Source organism: Microtus oregoni, unplaced genomic scaffold (genome assembly GCF_018167655.1).
Source record: "Microtus oregoni isolate MIOR12 unplaced genomic scaffold, Mior012 000041F_ref0000270, whole genome shotgun sequence".
In the NCBI taxonomy this organism is placed as follows: domain Eukaryota; kingdom Metazoa; phylum Chordata; class Mammalia; order Rodentia; family Cricetidae; genus Microtus; species Microtus oregoni.
This window is the reverse complement of record NW_024543208.1, coordinates 2,111,710-2,133,239: the sequence shown is the minus strand read 5'-3', so window position 1 is coordinate 2,133,239 and position 21,530 is coordinate 2,111,710. Positions and strand designations below refer to the sequence as shown.

At 37.8% G+C, this 21,530-nt stretch overlaps 1 protein-coding gene across 43 annotated transcripts in view; it reads right to left on the bottom strand.

Annotated features, from left to right (window-relative positions):
• Positions 1-21,530, bottom strand: part of Ptprd (protein tyrosine phosphatase receptor type D) — a 2,219,644-nt gene that overhangs the window by 1,577,309 nt on the left and 620,805 nt on the right. For all 43 annotated transcript variants that reach the window (XM_041632294.1, XM_041632295.1, XM_041632298.1 and 40 more), the window contains exon 4: positions 81-183. The gene's annotated coding sequence lies outside the window, so the exon portion shown is untranslated. The remainder of the gene's footprint in view (positions 1-80; positions 184-21,530) is intronic.

Below are 21,530 nucleotides of genomic sequence, written 5' to 3'. Positions count from 1 at the left end.
TTTGAATGCTGTAAGATAAAAATGGAGAGAAGCAACACTGAGTAATGGAGACGTGGCCATGTTAGACACACTCAACTCACCTGGAGTCAAAGCCCATGATGTCCCTCAGCATTGGGACCAGCATACTGACAGGCACATCACTGGGGTTTCACAGGCCAGGAACTGCTTGCCTTTTATTTCAAGCTGTAATAAAATATAATGTCAGTCATATTTTTATTTTTTCAAACTTAACAAAATACTCATTATATTATTTTTTTCTGTCATATGGGATGTTCATTTATCAGAATATTCAACACAAAGGGAACAGTGTAAACTCTTGACCTCTATAATTTATACCTCAATGGTTAATACTGCACCCGTGTCAAGGGACCATCTATATTTTATCTTCTATGAAATGACTCTTGTAAAAGATTATTACCTCAGTGCAATCATTTATATCCATTTTGTTTAACTAATTGAAATGTTAATTTAAGAAACCATTTATATACATTATCTTTAAAGAATATAATACATTTTTAAACTTCAAAAGAAGCAAATTTTATAAATATCATTTACACTTTTGCTACGGAAAGAAATATTAATGATACTTAGAATATTCTAAGGCAGTTACTACAGTCTTGTTCTCCCCTATGTCATGTGCTTCATCATGAAAGATACTAAGATGCCTGTCTCATCAATTGTGCCAGGATGTGGCTGCTGTGATACTTGTGTTGAACATGTGAGGAAGTTATGGGCTTAGCAAAACCTTTAGGTTGGGTTCCCTGTATGAATGAACTATGTCTCCCTACAAGCTAAATTACACTCCCGCATTATAACATTCTTTTTGCCAAATGTTGACTACTTGACACAAATTGTTTACCTTTGTCATCACCTGATTCTGGTACTACCTTCTGTAAGAAAATAGTACATCTCCATATAACTACATCAATTCCTACTTCAAACACTGCGTTCTGACAGTCTATGGATTGTTTATTTCAGCTGACAAGGTACTGATTATTTAATAATTATATTTTGTATGTTGTGAAATGTGATATGTTTAGGATAGGACAACTTGATTTATGAAACTTGATTTATGAAACTCCACTTCAAAATTGGCTATTGTTTTACTCTTCTGGCTCTCCTATAATTCAGAGATGGATATTTTGGGTCTCTCTCTCTCTCTCTCTCTCTCTCTCCCTCTCTCTCTCTCTCACGCACACACACACACACACACTCACACACATACAGTTTTTGAACTTTCTCTTACTCCTTAACTTTTTTCTATTTTTCTACTCATATCATAGTAGAATTCTATCAGTTCTCATTCAGACAATAATAATAACATTGGTGCATCAATTCAGTGCTATATAAAAAAAGTATTTTCAAATTATGATTATTTATTGTGAGCCTATTAAAGAACCCACTTATGTAAACATCACTGTATGAGGGAAACTGCCCCTGTGAACTGTCCCTTCCCAGGCTGCATGGAGTGACAGGGAAGGAGTTACTGTTATTCCAGAATAATGTAAAATGTCTGTAGGGATCTTCTGATATGGAGCAATGGTCTTTGATATAGGGCCACGGGTATTACAAGGAAACAAGGAAGATGGAAGCCTGATCGTAAAACACAGTCTTAACCCTTCCAACAAGCTTCCTTTGAGACCACACCCTGAAGTCCAAGTGTCAGAAAGCCTGGAAGGATGCCGATACTAGTCCATGCGTACTAGTATCTGGGTTAGGAAAGGATATAAAAAGGATAGAAGATGAAATGCAAGAGAGCCACCATTTTTACACATTCTGAAATGAAGCACAAAGGACTCAAAACCACGTCCATATTTTCTTTCTGATGCAAAGTGTGATCTAACAAATTACCAAAAATTTGTAGTTCTCTAAAGGATCACCCGATTAATGTAAATGATAATACATACTTCTGAACTCCTTCAGGGGAAGATGGGAGACACCTCAAAGCACACACTATCAACTCTTTTTTCGACATTACTACTAGTGGCAGTGGCAGAGTTGCTCCCTCAAATGAGCCACTACAGAAAGCTTTAGAATGCTGAACTCTGTAACGTCTTCAATAAACCATGCCATTTCTATTCTCCATTTCTGCGTGTTTTCTCTCTGCTAAGGGTGATTCATCTCCTGTCATCTCTGAAACACTTTCCTAGAAAGCTCACACTTTATAGCAATGGAGTAATAATGTATCAGTTGCTTGTCTCCTTCAGTGATAAAATACCTGACAAAACCAGGATAGGGAAGGAAGGTTTATCTGGGCTCAGTAGATCCATTGTCACCTCAGAGTGCACAATCTGCTCAGTCCAGCTCCAGAAGTCCTCCCAGTCTTTAACAGTCCCAACACTGTTTAAATGTCCCAAATCCATGACTCATTTGAGTGTCAAGAAATTCCTCAACTATACAAACAAAATGTTATATAATTCCAATACCCAAAGGTCCAGTCCCTTTCCAGTACTGAAGCATGGGGAAGTCAATGAAAAAAAAATTGATCAAAGCAATATTTATACCTAGCAGGGCAAATGCCAAATTCTTCAACTCTGTGTCACACATCAGGAGTTCATGATAGAAACGACATGGGCTCCAGGGACCTCTGGCCACCTGGCCTCTTTGGTTGAGCTATGTGTAGCACATTTGGCTCAAGTCCTGGGCCAACAACACTGTACTTCTTCAATATTGTGGATTCTCCGTTACAATGTGGGAATCCTCACCACACCTCTATTCAATAGCCTCTTGATACATCTTTGCCTGGACACCGACACTGCCACTCACTGGCTGGCGTCAGCTCCCTGGAGTGAATTGCATCAATTTCGATGGGATGACTTTCGAAGATTTCTTCCATGACAGTTTAGTTTGAGGAGCAGGGAGCAGGGTAACTCTTTCATGGCAGTTTTTGTTTAGGCACTCTCCTTTCTCAATACTTTGTATTTTCATAGGATTCAGTGTTGGGTGGGTGGAATCTTGCAAATCCCAAGATTTCTCTCAAACAGGCACTAAACTACTTAACACTTATAGATGTTCTAATGTCTGCATTCTCCTTGTCCTCCTAAACTGTATATTCTCTCACCTGCTATTCCTTGCAAAACCACAGTTTTCATCTATTTCTGCTCTTTCTTTACACTCACAGCTATAGATATGGATCAGAACAGCAAGCAGCAATGACAGCACACCTTGAATACTGTGATGTTTTGGAAGTCTTCCATCAATAAAATAAATTCATCTGTTTTAAATTCAGCTCTACTCACATTCTTAAAACATGGGCAGTGTACATGCAAAGCTATCACACAAATGACTCTCAGGCCAGGATACAGTCTTTGCTCCCTTCTGAAATCTTTTAACCCAAGTCTCCATTGTCCACGTTTCTGTAAGCATTTTTGTTTTCTCATATCCAACCCTGATTTTCCGATAAGCTCTGCTAAGAGCACTCTAAAATGTTTCTAGCTCAACATACCAAAGTCTTTGGTGATTTCTTAGCCTGACTGTAGCACGATAAGAAAAGAAAACATTATATTCTACAAGAAGGCTCTTTAAGCGGGAAGCTCAAACACTCAAAAATAGCTTTAGGAAGTCCCTGAAACTGATCTAATTTAAAAGGCCATTTCCTTCCCAGAGTAAATAGTAAAGGCTCTTGTAAACCACTACCACACCATGCAAAGTTTGAAGACTGACCAGCAGAGCTTCTGGGAAGAGTTGCAGAGCAGTGGAGTCACTTGATAAGGACCCTTTCCATCCTGTGCAGCTCCTGCAAGCCATGCACTGTGCTTCAGGTTTCCCCCTTTCCATGTTGTGCAGTTGCTGCAGGCCATGCACTGTGTTTCAGGTTTTTCCTTTTCCATCCTGTGCAGCAACTGCAGGCCATGCACTGTGCTTCAGGTTTTCCCCTTTCCATCCAGTGCAGCTCCTGCAGGCCATGCACTGTGCTTCAGGTTTCCCCCTTTCCATCCTGTGCAGCTCCTGCAGGCCATGCACTGTGTTTCAGGTTTCCCCCTTTCCATGTTGTGCAGTTGCTGCAGGCCATGCACTGTGCTTCAGGTTTTTCCTTTTCCATCCTGTGCAACAACTGCAGGCCATGCCCAATGGCTTAGGTTTTCCAGTTGTTGTGAACTGTCACAAGGGCTGTGGTGGGCTTAGGTGATGCATCAATCTTTGAGTCATTTCTGCTCCTGTCAGTAGTCCCTCACCCATATTCCTGTAAATAATCCCAATAAAAGTCATTAATTCATCAAGTTGGACTTCAGTGCTATCTGACGTTGGCCTTTTGTGGGCTCCCTATCGGTTGGGCAGACGTGTGGAATGCGTTTCTACAGGAAAAGTCTTGCCATAGAACATTCCTTCCTCAAATTGGTTCCAAAGACCTAAGAACCACATTTTCAGGCTTCGAAGAGGAAGAGATTCACTTGTGGTACCAATTTTCTGTATTATTGTTTGTCTTGTCGCTGGGGGAAAATGCAGCAAGAGAAGCGTAAGGAAACTTGTGTTTTGGCTCACCCTGCATGATGGGGAGTTTTAATGGCAAGAGCCAGGGGCAGCTGGCAGAGAATGCTGCCTGCTCCCGCACAGCTAGCTTTTCCGCTGTGTCCAGCTGCGATCTCCCCACCTTAACTTACTGAATCCAGGTAATCCTTCATAGGCATGGCCAGAGGCTTCTCTCCTAATGATTGTAGGGCCTCCTAAGATGCCAGTCAACCAGCATCCTTAGCACTTGTGCGAAGCCGATCACTCTTGTTCTTCCAGTGGACAAGGAAGACAACCTAGCAGTTATGCACTTTGAGGAGGCAGATACCATAGCTAACAAGTGTGTGCTCGCAGAAAGTGGATCACTGTCAGCTTTTCAGAAGATTCCTCCTAGCTCTACCTCCCAAGTGCTGGGGCACAAACCCAGGGCTCCGAGCACATGAGACAAGTATTCTACCAACAGAACTGCATTCCAGCACCAACACACACTTCTATCCACCTAATGCATTTGGTTACATTACTTAAAATAATTAAAAATATAATTCATAACACTTGTCAGTGGTGAAACCAAGATTTCATCTTGTAGTATTTAAACATACTGATTGCATTATGTGACTAGATAATAAATTCCTATGATTTACAAATTTAAGTGACATTGGAAAGGTGGACGGGGCAAACTTCACTCCCACCCTTGCCTCCAACCAGGCATCTTCCTCCTTTCAACCAAACCAAAACACAGCATCTGTGTTTACTTATAATTTTTTGTAATAAATAAAGACACACACACATGTGCATACGTAAATGCACACACAGAGACAAACACACACCGACACACGCACACACACACGTTTCTACCTCTGCTTCCTCTTAAAATATTTTCATGCTTTACTATGGAGGTTTTTATATTACAAATGTTATTTGAAACATTTATCAGTTAATAGAAAGCATCTTCGTTATCTGACTTTCTTTTGTTCTTTAGTACCAAAAACCCTTTCCTGCCCACGCAATTGATTTTGAATTTTAACAAATTTTAAATTTGGATAAATGCCATCTTGTGTGGAGTACACATGTAGGAAATGTTCTATAAGTGTGTGTGTGGGGGGGAGGACGAAGGAAACAATACCTATTCAATTACTACTATGGTTACAGTCAGACTTTTTTCTATTGAGAATTAAATCAACTCATAATTCTTCCATCAGATTATCATAGTACTAAATATAAAACTTGATATATTATATGGATGTAATTTATTAGGTGATAATTATATCTCAGAGCCACTTTTACATTTAAATATACGACAGGTTGAGGATGGTATTTTAATGGATATTAGTGTATATTTTCTGTGAAATATCTATGAGTATTCTCACCACTGTTATTCTAATTTCAACCCAAAGGATGTTTTTCTTTCGTTTTCCCCTACATAAAGCAAAGCCATTAACTACATCAGCAAAATATTTCTTGGTGTTTGAGTTTTGAAAGCCTTTGTTGCAATCCTGTGCAGGAAAGCTCCACATCATACAGAGGTCCCACAGTGCCCTCCAGTGGTTTCTGGCTCAATTGCACGTTTCCTGCTTTTGCATTCAGAAGACAGAGCTAGAATGAAGGAATCTTCCCTAGCTTTTAAGCCTACTCACTCAGTGTCCCTTGGTCATGACATGATAAGGAAATGTAGCTCAAGTAAAGAAACAGAGAAAACATCAGCACTGCTGTAATACCAAAGAGTCTAATTGCTGTCTGTAAATGTTGAGTGTCCTTTGAGGATTTATTTTCTTCTTAGTTACTTTATAGTAACTAAGATTTCTTCTTAGTTACTTTAAACACGATAGATTTGAGATATTCAATCAGCAGTCTGTAGCACTTTAATTGTAGTAGAGAATGAAAAATTTAAACGAGAAGAATCAATTACATACATATAATATAGCATTAACTGGAAAGGAGAGAAATAAATCAGCTTAAGAGTGTAAGGAGGGCTTGGGGAGTGATTGTGTCTTTTGATTTTGGAGTTAGGTCATTCCTTAGGCCACATGAATAGCAGTGTCTGAAAGGATGTATAAGCAAGTTTTTTTTCCTTTTTCTTCTTTCGTGTGGTATTGTGTGTGTCCAGAATCTATGACTATATGCTATTTATATAGGTGCATGTGGTGTCTTCTTGTGTAACTTTTTTCTCTGAGATTGAAACATTCCATCTTGTGGTCAAACTCCTAGAGCAGCAAGGCGAACAACTCAAAAGAGTTTCAGGAAGTCTCTGAAACTGACAAGATTCACTAGGTCACTCCTTGTCAGAGTAAACAATAGAAGCTGAGAGACCCTGTCACACCAAAGGACGCTGAGCTGCAAGGAAGGCTCCCAAAGCAGAAGAACTGCCAAGAAGACCTAAAGTTCAGGTCAGAGAAGCTGCCTTGAAAAAGCAGAAGCCAGCTGAGCTTCCTCCAGTCATTTAGATCAATGATGTACAATGATATCTTGGAAAGGACACCCTCTGATCTGTTGATCTGTCTGTAGGCTGTGGAGTGTAATCTGTATGTCACCCATACTAGGGTGGGCTTTAGTGAGACAGTTGTTTTTCAGCCATTTCTGTACCTGTAAATAACCCTTCATCCAGTTTCCTGTGAATAACACCAATAGAACTTATGGTTCAAGTTGGACTTTGGTGGTAACTGTCCTTTGGTCTGTTTTGGGTTCCCTATCTGGGGAGCATAGACATGTATATTGTATCTCTGCATGAAAATTTGTGTCACAAAATGTATATGTATACCTGTGTACAGGCTCAGGTATGTGACAGCAGAGGACAAAAATCAAGATCTGGTGCCTTTCTCATTCTCCACTTCATTGTTTTTAGAAAGAGTCTCTTATTGAACATGGAGCTCATAGAACCGTCAATAATTCCTGGCCAGGTATCAAATCCCGGCCTCTATAGCTCTGAATTTATAGATTTTTAAAGGGGTTCTAGAGATCTAACCTCAGGTCCTTAGTTTTCCATGGAAAACAATAAGTCAGATGAACCATCAGCAGCAGCTTGACTGTGAAGCAGTATGGGACTCAAATGTTTAAGGAATGCCACTAGAGGATGAACTGCCATGTCAGTAAAAATCACATGGATTTGTTTGTTTTTTGTTTTTTTTTTTCTTTTTTGAGAAGCTGAGACCATGATTTTGGTTCCAATTGATACTGAAAGTGAATGTGGTGTTTGCAGAGAAAACTGGTGGGAGATTCTGGCTGGAAGTTGAGAGGAAACTTGAACATGGCAAAAATGAAGAGCAAGGAAATAGTGGAAAACACTACTGCAAGGCTGCAGAAGAGCTGTGTGGACAGAACTTGGAAGAGAGCAGAAGCAAGCAGACAGCAAGTGTCTAGAACATGCTTTGGATAAATTTGATGTGAAGCACTAGGAATGAGAGGTAAAATTTGTTTTGTCGCTGAGCAAATGGAAACACAGAGTAAAGTAACATTGATGGAAGAGGGGAATTAAACCAGGTGAGCTAGAGGTGGGGATTAAGAACCATTGTGTACGTGCCAATTTCAAGATGCTTGTTTACCTTCATATGTAGACATCAGAGACGTGGATGCAGAAATACAAATTTCAGATGAGAAATATTCATGGAATACTTAGCAAGCCAGTACGAAAGAAAATGCTATCAATAAAGGAGGAAATACAATTAGAATAGCAAGTCCTACGACTGAAGCCCTGGGTATGTCAGTTTTGGATTTCAGTACAGAAAGATAAAATATACAAAGGGGAATAAAGTAGATCGGCCTTCTCTTTGTAGTTAATTTACAGAGTGGGGTCCCATAGTCCCTGAAAAGAGAGACCTAAGACAAAAGTTTCCTCTTCTCTGTAAACTACTACTGTAGGTAACAAAACAGGAGGTCAGCATAGCCTGCTGTGTTCAGAAGGGAGACAGATTGTTGATCTGACCCACTCTGATGAGAGTGTTTGAGGATGGGTCTGATAGACTGTAGCTCAAGAAATTCTAGAAAGATTATGCCATTCCCATAAGAAGAAGGATATCAATTAATAGAAACTATGTCTATGTGAAAGAGTGGCCCTCAAAACATTGCCAAAGAATGAAATCCTACAAACTATGTCCACCAAATTCAATGAAAATAAGATAATAGTTAACTAAAAAAGAGAAGCATGTGCACACACAGTCACACACAAACAAATACACTTAAGTCTGTATGGAAGTTGAGAAAACACAGTTGAAAACAATTCTAGATTTATCACTGTAGATAAATGTACACTTAACACTGTACAAAAATGTACAAAACACTGGAACTTGTGATACTTCAAATCCTTATCCCACTCACTGGCATACTCCACTTCTCTTGCTGGGTACCACTTGCAAAAGTGCACTTGCTTTGTACTGATAAAATGATGTAACTCTATGCCCCTATTCCTCACTACTCTGATATGCGGGTATTCATGCATCATGGTAAAAAGTTGACAAATTAGCATACCCTTGGTACTCAGCATGAGCTTTTTGACTAAAAATGATAAGATGAATTTTTGGACAACTAACCATATTCAAATGTGAGAAATGGTTATGCAAATCTAGATGCATAGTTAAAAATCCCTAGCTTAGTGAGTGACATGTAAAATATCAGTCTTTCAACTGTGCTGAATTAATTACAAGATAAATTCCTTCCTCAAAGATGCTACCAAATTAAACTTTAAAAAGTGTGATCAACAGGGGCTTTTCAGTCTTCCAAGTGGATGAGCTTCTAAAGCTAGTATTAATACTTTGGCTCGACCTTACTGAGGCACTGCACAGTAGAAAGGAGGATGCTTTGCTTACGAACCTACAGCATCCTCAACTCTCCATCAGCTGTCATCTGGGATCCAGGCTAAGCAATAATAGTCATTAAATTCTGAAGTCACAAATGTTTTTCTTCAACCTGTTCCTGGAATATCATCAAGAGATATTTGCAACAAAATTAAAGCCGACTCGAAGGAGCTCCACTGCCATTGCAAATGTGCTGTAACTGAAGCACAGCGAGATGAGCGGAAGAACTAGGGGTATGTGCTGACTCATGATCATTTTTATAATACAAATGACAGAATGAATAATGATTATATATTAATATCCCTGCTTTGGAAGCCATGCATAGAGATCTATTTGGTTGTGAAAATGAGAGCCTGCCTGAAAAAAAAGAAAGCTATTTACTTCGAAAGCCCCCAAAGCACCACAACAGAAAGAATCTTTCTATAAAACGTTACTTGAATGAGCTGAAGAGTCAACATTTTATTTTTTCCAGATATTTTTACATACAGAAAGGCATATTCACTACGATGGAGGATATACTGGTGACTTGTGGACTCCAAATCCTTTCCCATTAAATTTTGTATATGTCCTAAAGGTGACAGTTGTCAGTAAATACTGAAGCATGTATGTCTGAATAGCCAAGTTAGATTTTAATCTAATTTATGGTTTTAAAAGTGAAAGCCCTGGAAATTAGCTTTTTGGGGGTAACTGCTTAATCATTCAAGGTATTTCTATATCTCTTTATGTCTCCTGTAATACAAGTAACAAAATAAACAATTTGGCCCCTCCCATTAAGGTATTGAGGGAATATACATAACTGGGTCATTTTGTGATATTGGGTCTTGGGAGCAATTCTGTTCTTAAGCGCATAGAAAGACAGCAGAATAGAGATCGTGAACTTCCCTGTTAAGGATACTCTCTTACCAAAATTCCTTTGTTTTTCTTTCTTCATTTTGAGTTTGTTTGGAAGGAAGGAAGTAGGAAAGAAATTTCAGGAAGCCAAAATCCAAAAAGATACTAACTACAGCTAGGGAATGTGGATAGCAGGAAAAAATATTCTTCTCCAGGGAGCACACACCAATTGGTTATCCAATACCAAATGGTCAACTCTGCAAGCATGTAAATAACATTACAAAGACCGAGGAGGCTGGTAGATAGCCTTACACACACACACACACACACACACACACACACACACACACAAGTATGTGTGTGTATGTGTGTGTAACAAAAATGAAGAGAAAAATGGAGAAAAGCTATGAATTTGAAAGGAAGCAAGGAGGAGCAGCAGGAGTAGCATAGGGGAGGACATGGAGAGAGGAAAGGAAGGGTGAAATGGTATATTATATACTCAAAAATTTATTCATTTTAATTTTTTTTGTGATTTTTACATACCAATCCCAGTTCCCCCTTCCTCCTGATGGAGGAGTTAATTTCATTGGTTAATAAAGAAATTGCTTGGCCTTTAATAGGACAGAAAATTAGGTAGGTGGAGTAGACTGAACAGAATGCTGGGAGAAAGGAGCCGAGTCAGGCAGTCACCATGATTCTCCCACCCTATACAGACGCAGGTTAAGAACTTTCCTGGGAAGCCAGCTCGTGGTGCTACACAGAATATTAGAAATTGGTTAGATCAATATGTAAGAGGTAGCCAATAAGAGGTTAAAACTAATGGGCCAAGCAGTGCTTAAAAGAATACAGTTTCCGTGTAATTATTTCGGGTAAAGCTAGCTGGGTGGCGGGAAGCAGCCTGCAGCTCTTACTACAGAGTGACACCCTACATGGTTATGAACTCCACATAAAACCTGAGAGAGCTTAATTTTAAACACACACACACACACACACACACAAAAAAACAGAGTTTAACACAGCCTTTTGCTATTTGCTAGGGCGTGCTTTAGAGATATTTCCTGTTTCAGCAATAGTGACAGAAAAAAAGCTGTGTCTTTTTAAAGAGCAGCTTCCTGGGGCTGTACCGCCAGTGCAAACTCCAGCTTTAAAACATTTCAATGGTTTATATGGGACAGGATGCTTCTGTTCCCGCTCAGGATCAGGAGGAAAGTAGCTGAGACCTTGCCCTTGGCTCAGCTCTTCCTGCCTGGGCAGATGGCGGAATCAGACTTGGTCAGATGAGAGAGCATGGTGGATTTATGCCTTCATACACAAAGTTTTCAGACTACACAGTGCTCTGCCTGTCAGATTTGGCTGTAACTTGGATGAAAAGAGTTTCTGTGCTGCATACTCAGTCTCAGAATTAAGCTGTTGTCTGTGGCTCCAATGTGGACTTGCTATGTGCCTGGAACTGTGCGCAGCTTAGGGGCACCAAATGGATCTGAGGCAGGAGCAGCTGCTCCATGCTGACCTGTGCTAACCTCAGGCAGGAACGATTGTAATTACCATAGCAACAGTGCAGTTAAGGTTTAGACTGGCAGTAAAAAGGCAGTACCGTATTACCCCTACATGGTGCAACTTAAGTTTTTAAGAAGTGCTTAACATTTTAAGAAATGCTCCTGGATAATAAAAAAAAAAATTACAGATTCACAATAGGACAGATTCAGACATAGGCTTGGGAGAGAGAAGAAAAAATATAGAGAATAAAGTTAATGCTTTTAATAAAAGGGTAAAGTCTTTAAAGAGACAGAATAAAGTAAAGTGATACAGTAAAAATAAGCCACGTAAAAATGGAAAATTCACAGAGAGTCTGGATTATGTACATTGTGTATTCTTTAAAATTTTTGACTGTAAAGGAGCTAAGTACAAAGAGACATTTCATTACATGGGCTGCCAAGCTAAAACAGAATGGATATCATAAGGGTATGACTTCAAAATTTCGGTCTAAGGATATGATGCTTTGGAAAAGAGTTTCTTCTTTTGTTTTCACAGAGGATGAGACCCTGTGTATTGTTTCTACCCCAATATGGTATGATAGACCACGCCTTCCTGAAAGGTTGCCTTGGACACCCTCAAGAAATTATTTTGCTCTATGGCCCACTGAGATAAATCTAGCACACAGGTTATACCATGAAACACCTAAATAACAACGCCCCCATTCAGCACGAAGCAGTTTGGAGAGAAATAACTACATCTATATTCCCAAATATTGTTTATAAATATTCTTTTACATTTAAAGGGGGATATGATATATATATATATATATGAATAAATTACATTGGTATGGATTTTAAGGTCAATTTTGTTATATGTATATGTATTTCTGCTCTTGATTAAGGTATTGTAAGTGTGAAGTTCATTTTTAAAATGTAATGTATAATCAGGAAATATAGGTTGTTAATGAATAATCATCGATAATAGTCAAATTTGTAGTCATGTTAGTTAGATTTTCTAGATATATAGAGATATATTTCAATTAGATAGGCATTCTTCATATCTTCCAAAGACTGCAAAATATGGCATTCAATTTTTTAATAACTTAGGGATTTTCATGACAATGAGACATATCCTCTCCTGGCATCACCAATCTACTTCAAGGGGATGATGAGCATTGAAGAGGCTCCTTATGGAGTTTGATAGCCATTTGGGCAAGAAACTGCTCTTGCCTGGTCTGTTGAATGAACTGGACACAAAAAACTCACAGAGAGAGGACTGCTGAACTTGCCAAAAGGTGAGATGGTCTTTCGGGGTTCCTGATTCATGAAAGTGTCTGTGAGACATTCTGCAGGACATAGCAGAAAGTGACTGAACTGTCTTTGAAATTTCTTGCTTCATAGAAATGTCTGCTGGATACTATGTGCCTGAAGGCCAAAGATGGATGCCCCAATGGTACAGAGGAACTTTGGATGACTGTACAGGCAGCGAGATGTCTCTGTCATTTCTAGAGTTTTGGATTCCTTGTTTGCTTAGGAAATATTATATCCTTCTAGAGTCTTTGATGGAGTTGAAGAATGGTTATAGTTATAGTTTTCTTTAGTTATGATTAAAGGATAAAATAGATATAAATACTGTAACTGTAATTCTTGTTTGATAACTGTTTTTTTATATGTAATCTTACTATGTTAAAGTTAAAGCCTTTCTTTTTTGTTTAAACAGAAAAAAGAGGAAATGATGGAGGAGTTAATTTCATTGGTTAATAAAGAAACTGTTTGGCCTTTAATAGGACAGAAAATTAGGTAGGTGGAGTAGACTGAACAGAATGCTGGGAGAAAGGAGCCGAGTCAGGCAGTCACCATGATTCTCCCATCCTATACAGACGCAGGTTAAGATCTTTCCTGGTAAGCCAGCTCTCGGTGCTACACAGAATATAGAAATGGGTTAGATCAATATGAAAGAGCTAGCCAATAAGAGGTTAAAACTAATGGGCCAAGCAGTGCTTAAAAGAATACAGTTTCCGTGTAATTATTTCGGGTAAAGCTAGCTGGGTGGCGGGAAGCAGCCAGCCCCTCCTTACAACATACTCTCCCTTCCCTGAACCCTACCTCCCATTCATTCCTCAGAGAGGTTAAGGTCTCTCCTGTGAACTTAGAGTTATAAAAATTCTTCTTAGGATTGCTTTTGTGTACCAGAGGATTTGTTGTGTTGTGTTTCTTTATACCCATGCACCTGTGCATGCACATGTGTGCACATGCATGCACACGCAAACAAACACACACACACAAACACAACACACAGCTTGGATTAAGTTATACTGCTTGAGATGAGAATTTTTTCACCAAGACTCATAGACTAACAAAATGCCCAGTACCTAGCAGGAGTGAGAGGTTTCTCAAAGGTTTCTCCCTTTGTGACGGTACATTAATAAAGAAGATAATGGCAAGATGTTAGAGCTCAACAGTGACTTATAATTTACCAGGTCAATGCTGACAAGGATGTCAAGAGCCTAAGGATTGCATCTAACCACCAAAACAAGGTAGAAGCATGACACAGCATTTAGTGACATGGTATTGGCAACAAGTAGTAGTACTTTTGACAAAGACTGGGAGATTGTGGTATTTCTACTGGAGGTCCATATACAGCTTATGAGAATATACATTATTCAATAATAAGATTGGGAAATGATAGATGGTAGATATAAAGCTGACTTCATTCATTATAATGCAATTTATTTCTCATTTCCTATAAGGCCAGTTAAAGATAGATTCCATAATCCAAATGAGTAGGAATAAGTAGGTTTCTATTGAAAAAGAATTCTATGATAAAAATGCATGGATATATGTGTTCATTTGTGAAAGTAACTAGATGTTCTTATCTTTTTCTTCCAGAGATAATCCTATCATCATTTTGGCAATATATTTGTCTAACTGTAAAAGAGAAGTACTGAGGATAAAGACTTTCATAAATAGGCTGAAATTCATGAATAATACTGAAAACGAACTGCTTGAATTATTATTAAGGGCCTTTCACCATCATGAGAAATTATGGGTAGCAGGAGATCTATAAAAATTGTTCAAAATTTACAAAAGGAGGAAGGATTTTATGAGGTACAAAAGACATCTGCCTGTTGTTTTCCTGTAAAGTACATGCTTATGGGTATTCCGTGAATGCTTACATAGGACTGACATACTTGGTGACAATAAGAACCCTCATGCTAGCTTCTACAGTAGTGACGTAAAGTATATGATAAGAGGAGACGATGAAAGGCCCTTACACAGTTCCCCACCCTATCAGCAAGTATGGAGATGAAATGCAATAAAAAATTCATACTTTACAGTATTACCATCAAGAAATAGACAATGGAAGTCACAACATGACTCATGTCTATCATTCTATTCACCTGGTTTGTTTCTGTAAAATTAAAATGGAACAAGGGTCATGATTGTGATAGCTATAAATGTGCCAGTGTGGAGTGGGTCAATGCTGATAGGTCGTTGTGCCAAGAAGGCTGGGCTTTGTTATTCTAAAGGTATTTCTGTGAGAGTGTAGGCAGAAGACATCGACATTTAAATGAACAAATTCCTGAAGCAAATATAATCTCAGTTATGTAAACGAACCTCAGCCAATCAGTATGGAGATCAAGACAGACGTCCTTTGAACCAGAGGAGTTCTCTCTGTAGAGGTTGTTGCCCTATAACAGTAGGCTCTTCTTTAATTTCCATGCCTGAAGAACAAATCAATTAAACTACACATTTTGATCTCCATATTTCTAGAATCTAATTCATTTAACCGAGAATTAAATTTCTTCCTATCTTTTCTGTATACACGCACATAGACACACCCTGTTGGTTCTTTTTCTCTGGATATCCATGAAGTATGTAGCCGCTTTACCACAGTAAGTCAGTACAGTCTGTGATATTCCTGAGCCACACTCACTTAAAGCCGTACATTCCGATGCGTTTACTAGTGAAGAGCTACCTCTGGAGCAAGCAGCTTGTGTGCCTCCATTAATGTGCAGTCACAAACTGGCAATGTTTTGTGCTATGCCTCCTCTATAAAACTGTTTCTTTCTGCCATACTCTTATTTAAATATGGCACACACACACATACACACACGCACACACACACATGCATGCACACACGCACACACACACACTAAAAATAAATAGGCAAACATCATCACAGTTAATCTTCGCAGTTATTAAATGTGAAAACCATTTATTTACTTTAGTTTTTCAATCATATTTTCATCTGTTTATTAATTTGAAGGGCTTAAGAATATTTAAGAAAACTGATTTAAATCTATAACCAGTTTGTAGGATTTCATAATATAATCATATCATACATTTGTATTAAACTAATTTTTTCAGAAATATAATTAAATTTTTTGTTTGCTTTGAGATGGAGCATTACTAAGTAGCCTTAGTGGGCTAGCAATATGCTATGGAATCCAGACTGGCATCAAACAAATAAGACTTGCCTACCTCTGCCTCCTGAACTCTGGTACTAAACACATGTACTACTGTGTCTATCTACAGTTATATAATTTTTATTATTAAATATAAAAATATGATCTAACATTTTAAAGATGTCTTTAAAATAAGTTTCCTTTAGAACAACATTCCATTTTTTTTTATTGAGATCTACATTTGTCTCTGCTCCCCTCCCTGTCTCTCTTTTCCCCTTCTACCCTCTCCCAAGGTCCCCATGCTCCCAATAGACTCAGGAAATCTTGTCTTTTTCTAGTTCCCATGTAGATTAGATCTATGCATGTCTCTCTTAGGATCCTCATTGTTGTCTAGGTTCTTTGGGATTGCTAACTGAGAGCTGGTTTTCTTTGCTTTATGTTTTAAAATCACTTATGATTGACCACATGTGATAATTGTCTTTCTGTGTCTGGGTGGGTTACCTCACTCAAATTAATGTTTTCTAGCTCCATCCATTTGCCTGCAAAATTCAAGATGTTGTTATTTTTTTTTCTGCTGTGTAAATATACCACATTTTCCGTATCCCTTCTTTGGTAGAGGGGAATTTAAATTGTTTTTCAGGTTCTGGCTATGCAAACAATGCTGCTATGAATGTAGTTGAGCACATATCCTTGTGGCATGATTGAGCATCTTTTGGATATATACCCAAAAGTAGTATTGCAGGGTCTTGAGAAAGATGTTCCCTAATTTTCTGAGAAATCACCACAGTAACATTCAAAGGGGTTGCACCAGCTTGCATTTCCACTAGCAATACAGGAGTGTTCCCTCTACCCCACAACCTCTCCAGCATAAGTTGTCATCAGTGTTTTTGATCTTGGCCATTCTTACAGGTGTAAAATGGAATCTCAGAGTTGTTTTGATTTGCATTTCTCTGATGACTAAAGATGTTGAACATTTCCTTAAGCATTTTTCAGCCATTTTAGATTCCTCTGTTGAGAGTTCTCTGTTTAGGTCTGTACTCCATTTTTTTAATTGGATTATTTTTTCTTTTGATGACCAATTTCTTGAGTTATTTGAATATTTTGGAGATCAACTTCATTTGGAAAAGCAAAAATCCCAGGATAGCCAAAACAGTCCTGTACAATAAAAGAACTTCTGGATGTATCACAATCCCTGACTTCAAACTCTGCTACAGAGCTACAATACTGAAAACATCCTGGTATTGTCATAAAAACAGACAGGAGAACCAATGTAACTGAATTGAAGACCTGGATATTAATCCACACAACTTTGAACACTTGATTTTTGAAAAAAGCAAATAATATCTAATGGAAAACAGAAAGCATATTTAACAAGTGTTGCTGGCATAACTGGATATCAACATGTTCAAGAATGAAAATAGATCCATATCTATCACCATGCACAAAACTCAAGTCCAAATGAATCAAAGACCTCAACGTAAAAAGACAACATTTTTTGAAAATGTTATACGAGAGTAACACAGACATATTTCCATGTCTAAAATAAGAATATATAAAATATTAGCAAATTGAGAAATTTTATTTTTCATAAGTACTAAATACACATTAACTCAATGAATATTATTCAGTATCTAGGAATTTGCAAAGAATATTATAATGTGCATAAGAATGTTCTTATATTTAAGAAATCATAGGCTTTCTCCCTTATAAGACAATTCTTATTTTTTTCATAGTAATGTACGTATATTTTTAAGAAATGATATTTGCATGTAGAAATGTGAATGAATTACATAACATATAAATAAAATCTTGTCAACAATTTGACACAAATAGAATTTTATTTCCAAAGACTATCTCAAGTAACTAAATTAAGAATCCAAATGAATTAGATAAAATAGTCTGTTAATTTAGAATGAGATAATTGAAAAAAGAAATTCTATTTTAATATTAAAATTTTATTAAATTTTTAGGTATCAGTTGTAATATTTCTCTGTTTATTGTTGGTTCTGTTAATCTTGGGTCATCCAACTATTTTTATCTTTTGATTAGTTGGCCAATGGGAGGTAGTTCTTATATAGCTTCTCAAAATGTCAGCTTTTAGATTCTTTTCTTCTTTGTATCTTTTTTTTTGTTTTTTTTTTTCATTAATTTCAGCTGTGTTTTTCACAATTTTTTATGTATACTAGATTTCGGTTTGGTTAATTCTTTGTCCATATTTTTGAGTGGTATCATGAAGTCATTTATTCATTTTCTTAATATATATAATATGATCTCAGAACTCAAAGTTTTCTTCTTAGGGCTGCTTTTAATGTGCCCCAGAGGTCTTGCTGTGCTGTGTTCCTTTTACATACACAGACATAAATTTGGATGAACTTTTACTGCTTGAGGTGACAATGTCTACTCTAAGAGTCATAGAATATTTAACAAAATCCTCAGTTCCAGGCAGGTATTAGAAACCTCCCTTTGTATTGTTAGTCTATTGTAGGCTATTGCTGTTTTCCTTGGTTGCCTTGGTTGCCCCCAGAGGTTGAAAGTAAGTACACATTGCTGATGATACCACATTCGTAGGACAGAAAACTCAGAAGATTCAAGCCGGGTCTGACCCAGAAGTATCTTCTCTGAAAACTAACTTTCATTCAACTAGAAGGTAATATGGAATCTGCTGAGAGAGAAACAATCAATATTCCTCTATTGCTGTGACCCATACCACAAAAATGACCAGCATGGAAAGATATACCCAACTGTAATAGACATGTATATCTTGGCAATAACCAACAGCTGGTTGATTGGAATAAAGGCCCACTCAGTAAGAAGGAAATCATGCTTAGTACTGTGAACCAAACCAACTGCTCATGGCCGGTGAGGTAATGGAATCTAGTAGAGAACGCGCTACTGCTACTTTCATAGACCTGTATAATCTCTAACTACGTTGTTAATATACACCCTTATACCCACAGATATCCATAGCTTCTAGCCATCATCAAAGAGGCTTCTTTCTGCATCACATGGAAACAGTTACAGAAAGCTACTATGAGTCAAAATACTGAGAACAATTGACCATGCATTAACCAGCCTAAGGCTAGAGTAAGTTGAAATCTAATAGTTGTTTTTATTTGCATGTTTCTAATGTTGATGAACATTTTTTGAGATATTTCTTAGCCAATTTTCTTCTCTTTAGGTTGAGAATTCTCTATTCAGGCCCCTGGCCTACTTTTAAATAGTATTTTAGCTTTTGATTCTTGGTATTTGAGTTCTTAGAAATGTTTTAAGACACATAGACATATATACATAAGCAGGCAGTAACAATTAGTGATAAGAATGATCATGAATTTGAGGGATGATAGGGTGGAATATATGAGAGCATATAGAAGGAGGAAAGAGAAAAGAGGAATGCTATAGTTATAGTATAATCTCAAAAATAAAAAAATATATAAATTGAAACAGAAAAATTACTTGATTTTCTTTATTTTATAAATGACAGTGAACAAAATTGTTAAAAGTTCCCATTAAAAATGAGTATTTCTTAAGTCACCCCTGTTTAAAGTATGATATTATACATTGAAAGTAAAAAACACAAAAATCTTTAAAATGTCATAAAATAAATAAAGTTGTAGGAAACACAAATCAACATAAAATGTCAGAAACTGAGAGCAACAGTTGATAAATGGGACCTCCTGAAACTGAGAAGCTAATGTAAGGCTAAGGGCATGGTCACTAAGATAAAATGATAGCCTATAGAATGGGAAAACATCTTCACCAACCCCACATTAGACAGAGGACTGAACTTCCACAATATTTAAAGTCTTTAAGAAACTAGATATTAAAACACCAAATAATCCAATTAAAAATAGGTACATATCTCAAATAGTTGACAAACACCTAATGAAATGCTCAACATCCTTAGCCATCAGAAAAATGCAAATGACTTTGAGCCACCTCTTTCACCAGTCAGAAGGGATAAGATAAAAAACACCAATGCTGGAGAGGATGTAAAGTAAGGGGAACACTTCTCCATTGCTGGTGGGAGTGCAAACTTATAAAGTCACTTTGGAAATCATTATGGCAGTTTCTCAGAAAATTGGGAATCAAACTACCTCAAGACCTAGAAATACCACTCTTTGGCACATTTTGGTACTCATACCACAAACACTTTTCCTCAACTATGTTCATAGCAGTATTATTCATAATAGGAAGAATTTGGAAATAACCCACATGCCTCTCAACCAAATAATAGATAAATAAAATGTGGTACATTAAACAATAACATCTGGAATTTTGCATGCAAATGGGTGGAATTAGAAAAAGTGTCCTGAGTGAGGTAACCCATACCCCGAAAAATATTCTAAGTCCTCATCCAAAAGTGGATATTAGAAATAAATCAAAGATAACCAACACATAGGCCTTGACCCCAAAGAAAATTAAGTAACAAGAAGAAACCTAATAGAGCATATATCTCCCTGGAAGGGGGAAATAGACAAAATCTCCTGAGAAAATTGGGAGCATGAGCGGGGAGAGAAGGTGCAGAAGTGGAGTGGAAAAGGGGAGAGAGGAAGAGAGCATGAGGGAATAGGATGGTTGAGATAGGAGAAGGACAGAGAGGAAGAGCAAGGAAAGAATTATCTTGATTGTGGGAGCCATTATTGACTAGCATGAAACCTGGCACCAGGGAAATTTCCAGGAATCCACGAGGATGACCCCAGGTAAAACCCCTAAGCACTAGTGGAGAGGGTGCCTGAATACACTTCCCCCTGTAGTCAGGTTGATGACTATCTTAACTGTCATCATTGAAAGTTAATCTAGCAACTGATGGAAGCAGATCAGAGACCCAAAACTAAGTAGTGGGCCAAGCTTCGGGGCACACCAGTCGAAGAAACTGAGGAACAATAATATGAGCAAATGGGTCAAAACCATAATGGGGATTCCCACAGAATAGATACCCACAGAAACAGCTGACCTGTGTTAGTGGGAGCTCACTGACTACAGACTGATAGCAGGAGAACCTGCATAGGATCAAAATAGGCCCTTTGAATGTGTGTGACAGCTGTGTGGCTTGGACAGTCTATAGAGATACTGGCAATGAGACCAGGATTTATCCTTATTGCTTGAACTGGCTTTCTGGAGCCCGTTCTTTTTGGAGGGATACTATGTTCAGCCTAAATATAAGGGAAGGCCTTGATTCTGACTCTAAGTCATGTGTCAGACTTTGTTGACTCCCCATGGGAAGCCTTACCCTCTCTGAAGAGTGGATGGGGGTAAAGAGGGGGAAGATGGAGGAGCAGGAGGAGGAGTGGAGGGAATGGACTAGGATAGGTATGTAAAATGAGAAAAGATTATTAAAAAAAACCAAACTAAAAAAGTCAATGTGATTCCTATATTTTAATAATTAACTTGATGAAATAATAATCAAGAAAGTAATTTTCTTTCATTTAAGATACATCTGTTGATTAAGTACTTTATTCACAAGTTTGATGACCTGAGTTCTGTCCCTGGAACCCAAGGAAAGCTAGAAAGAACTACTTTTACAAAGTTGTTATCTGGCCCCACAGATGTGTGCCTCCAAACACAACACAACACACATACAA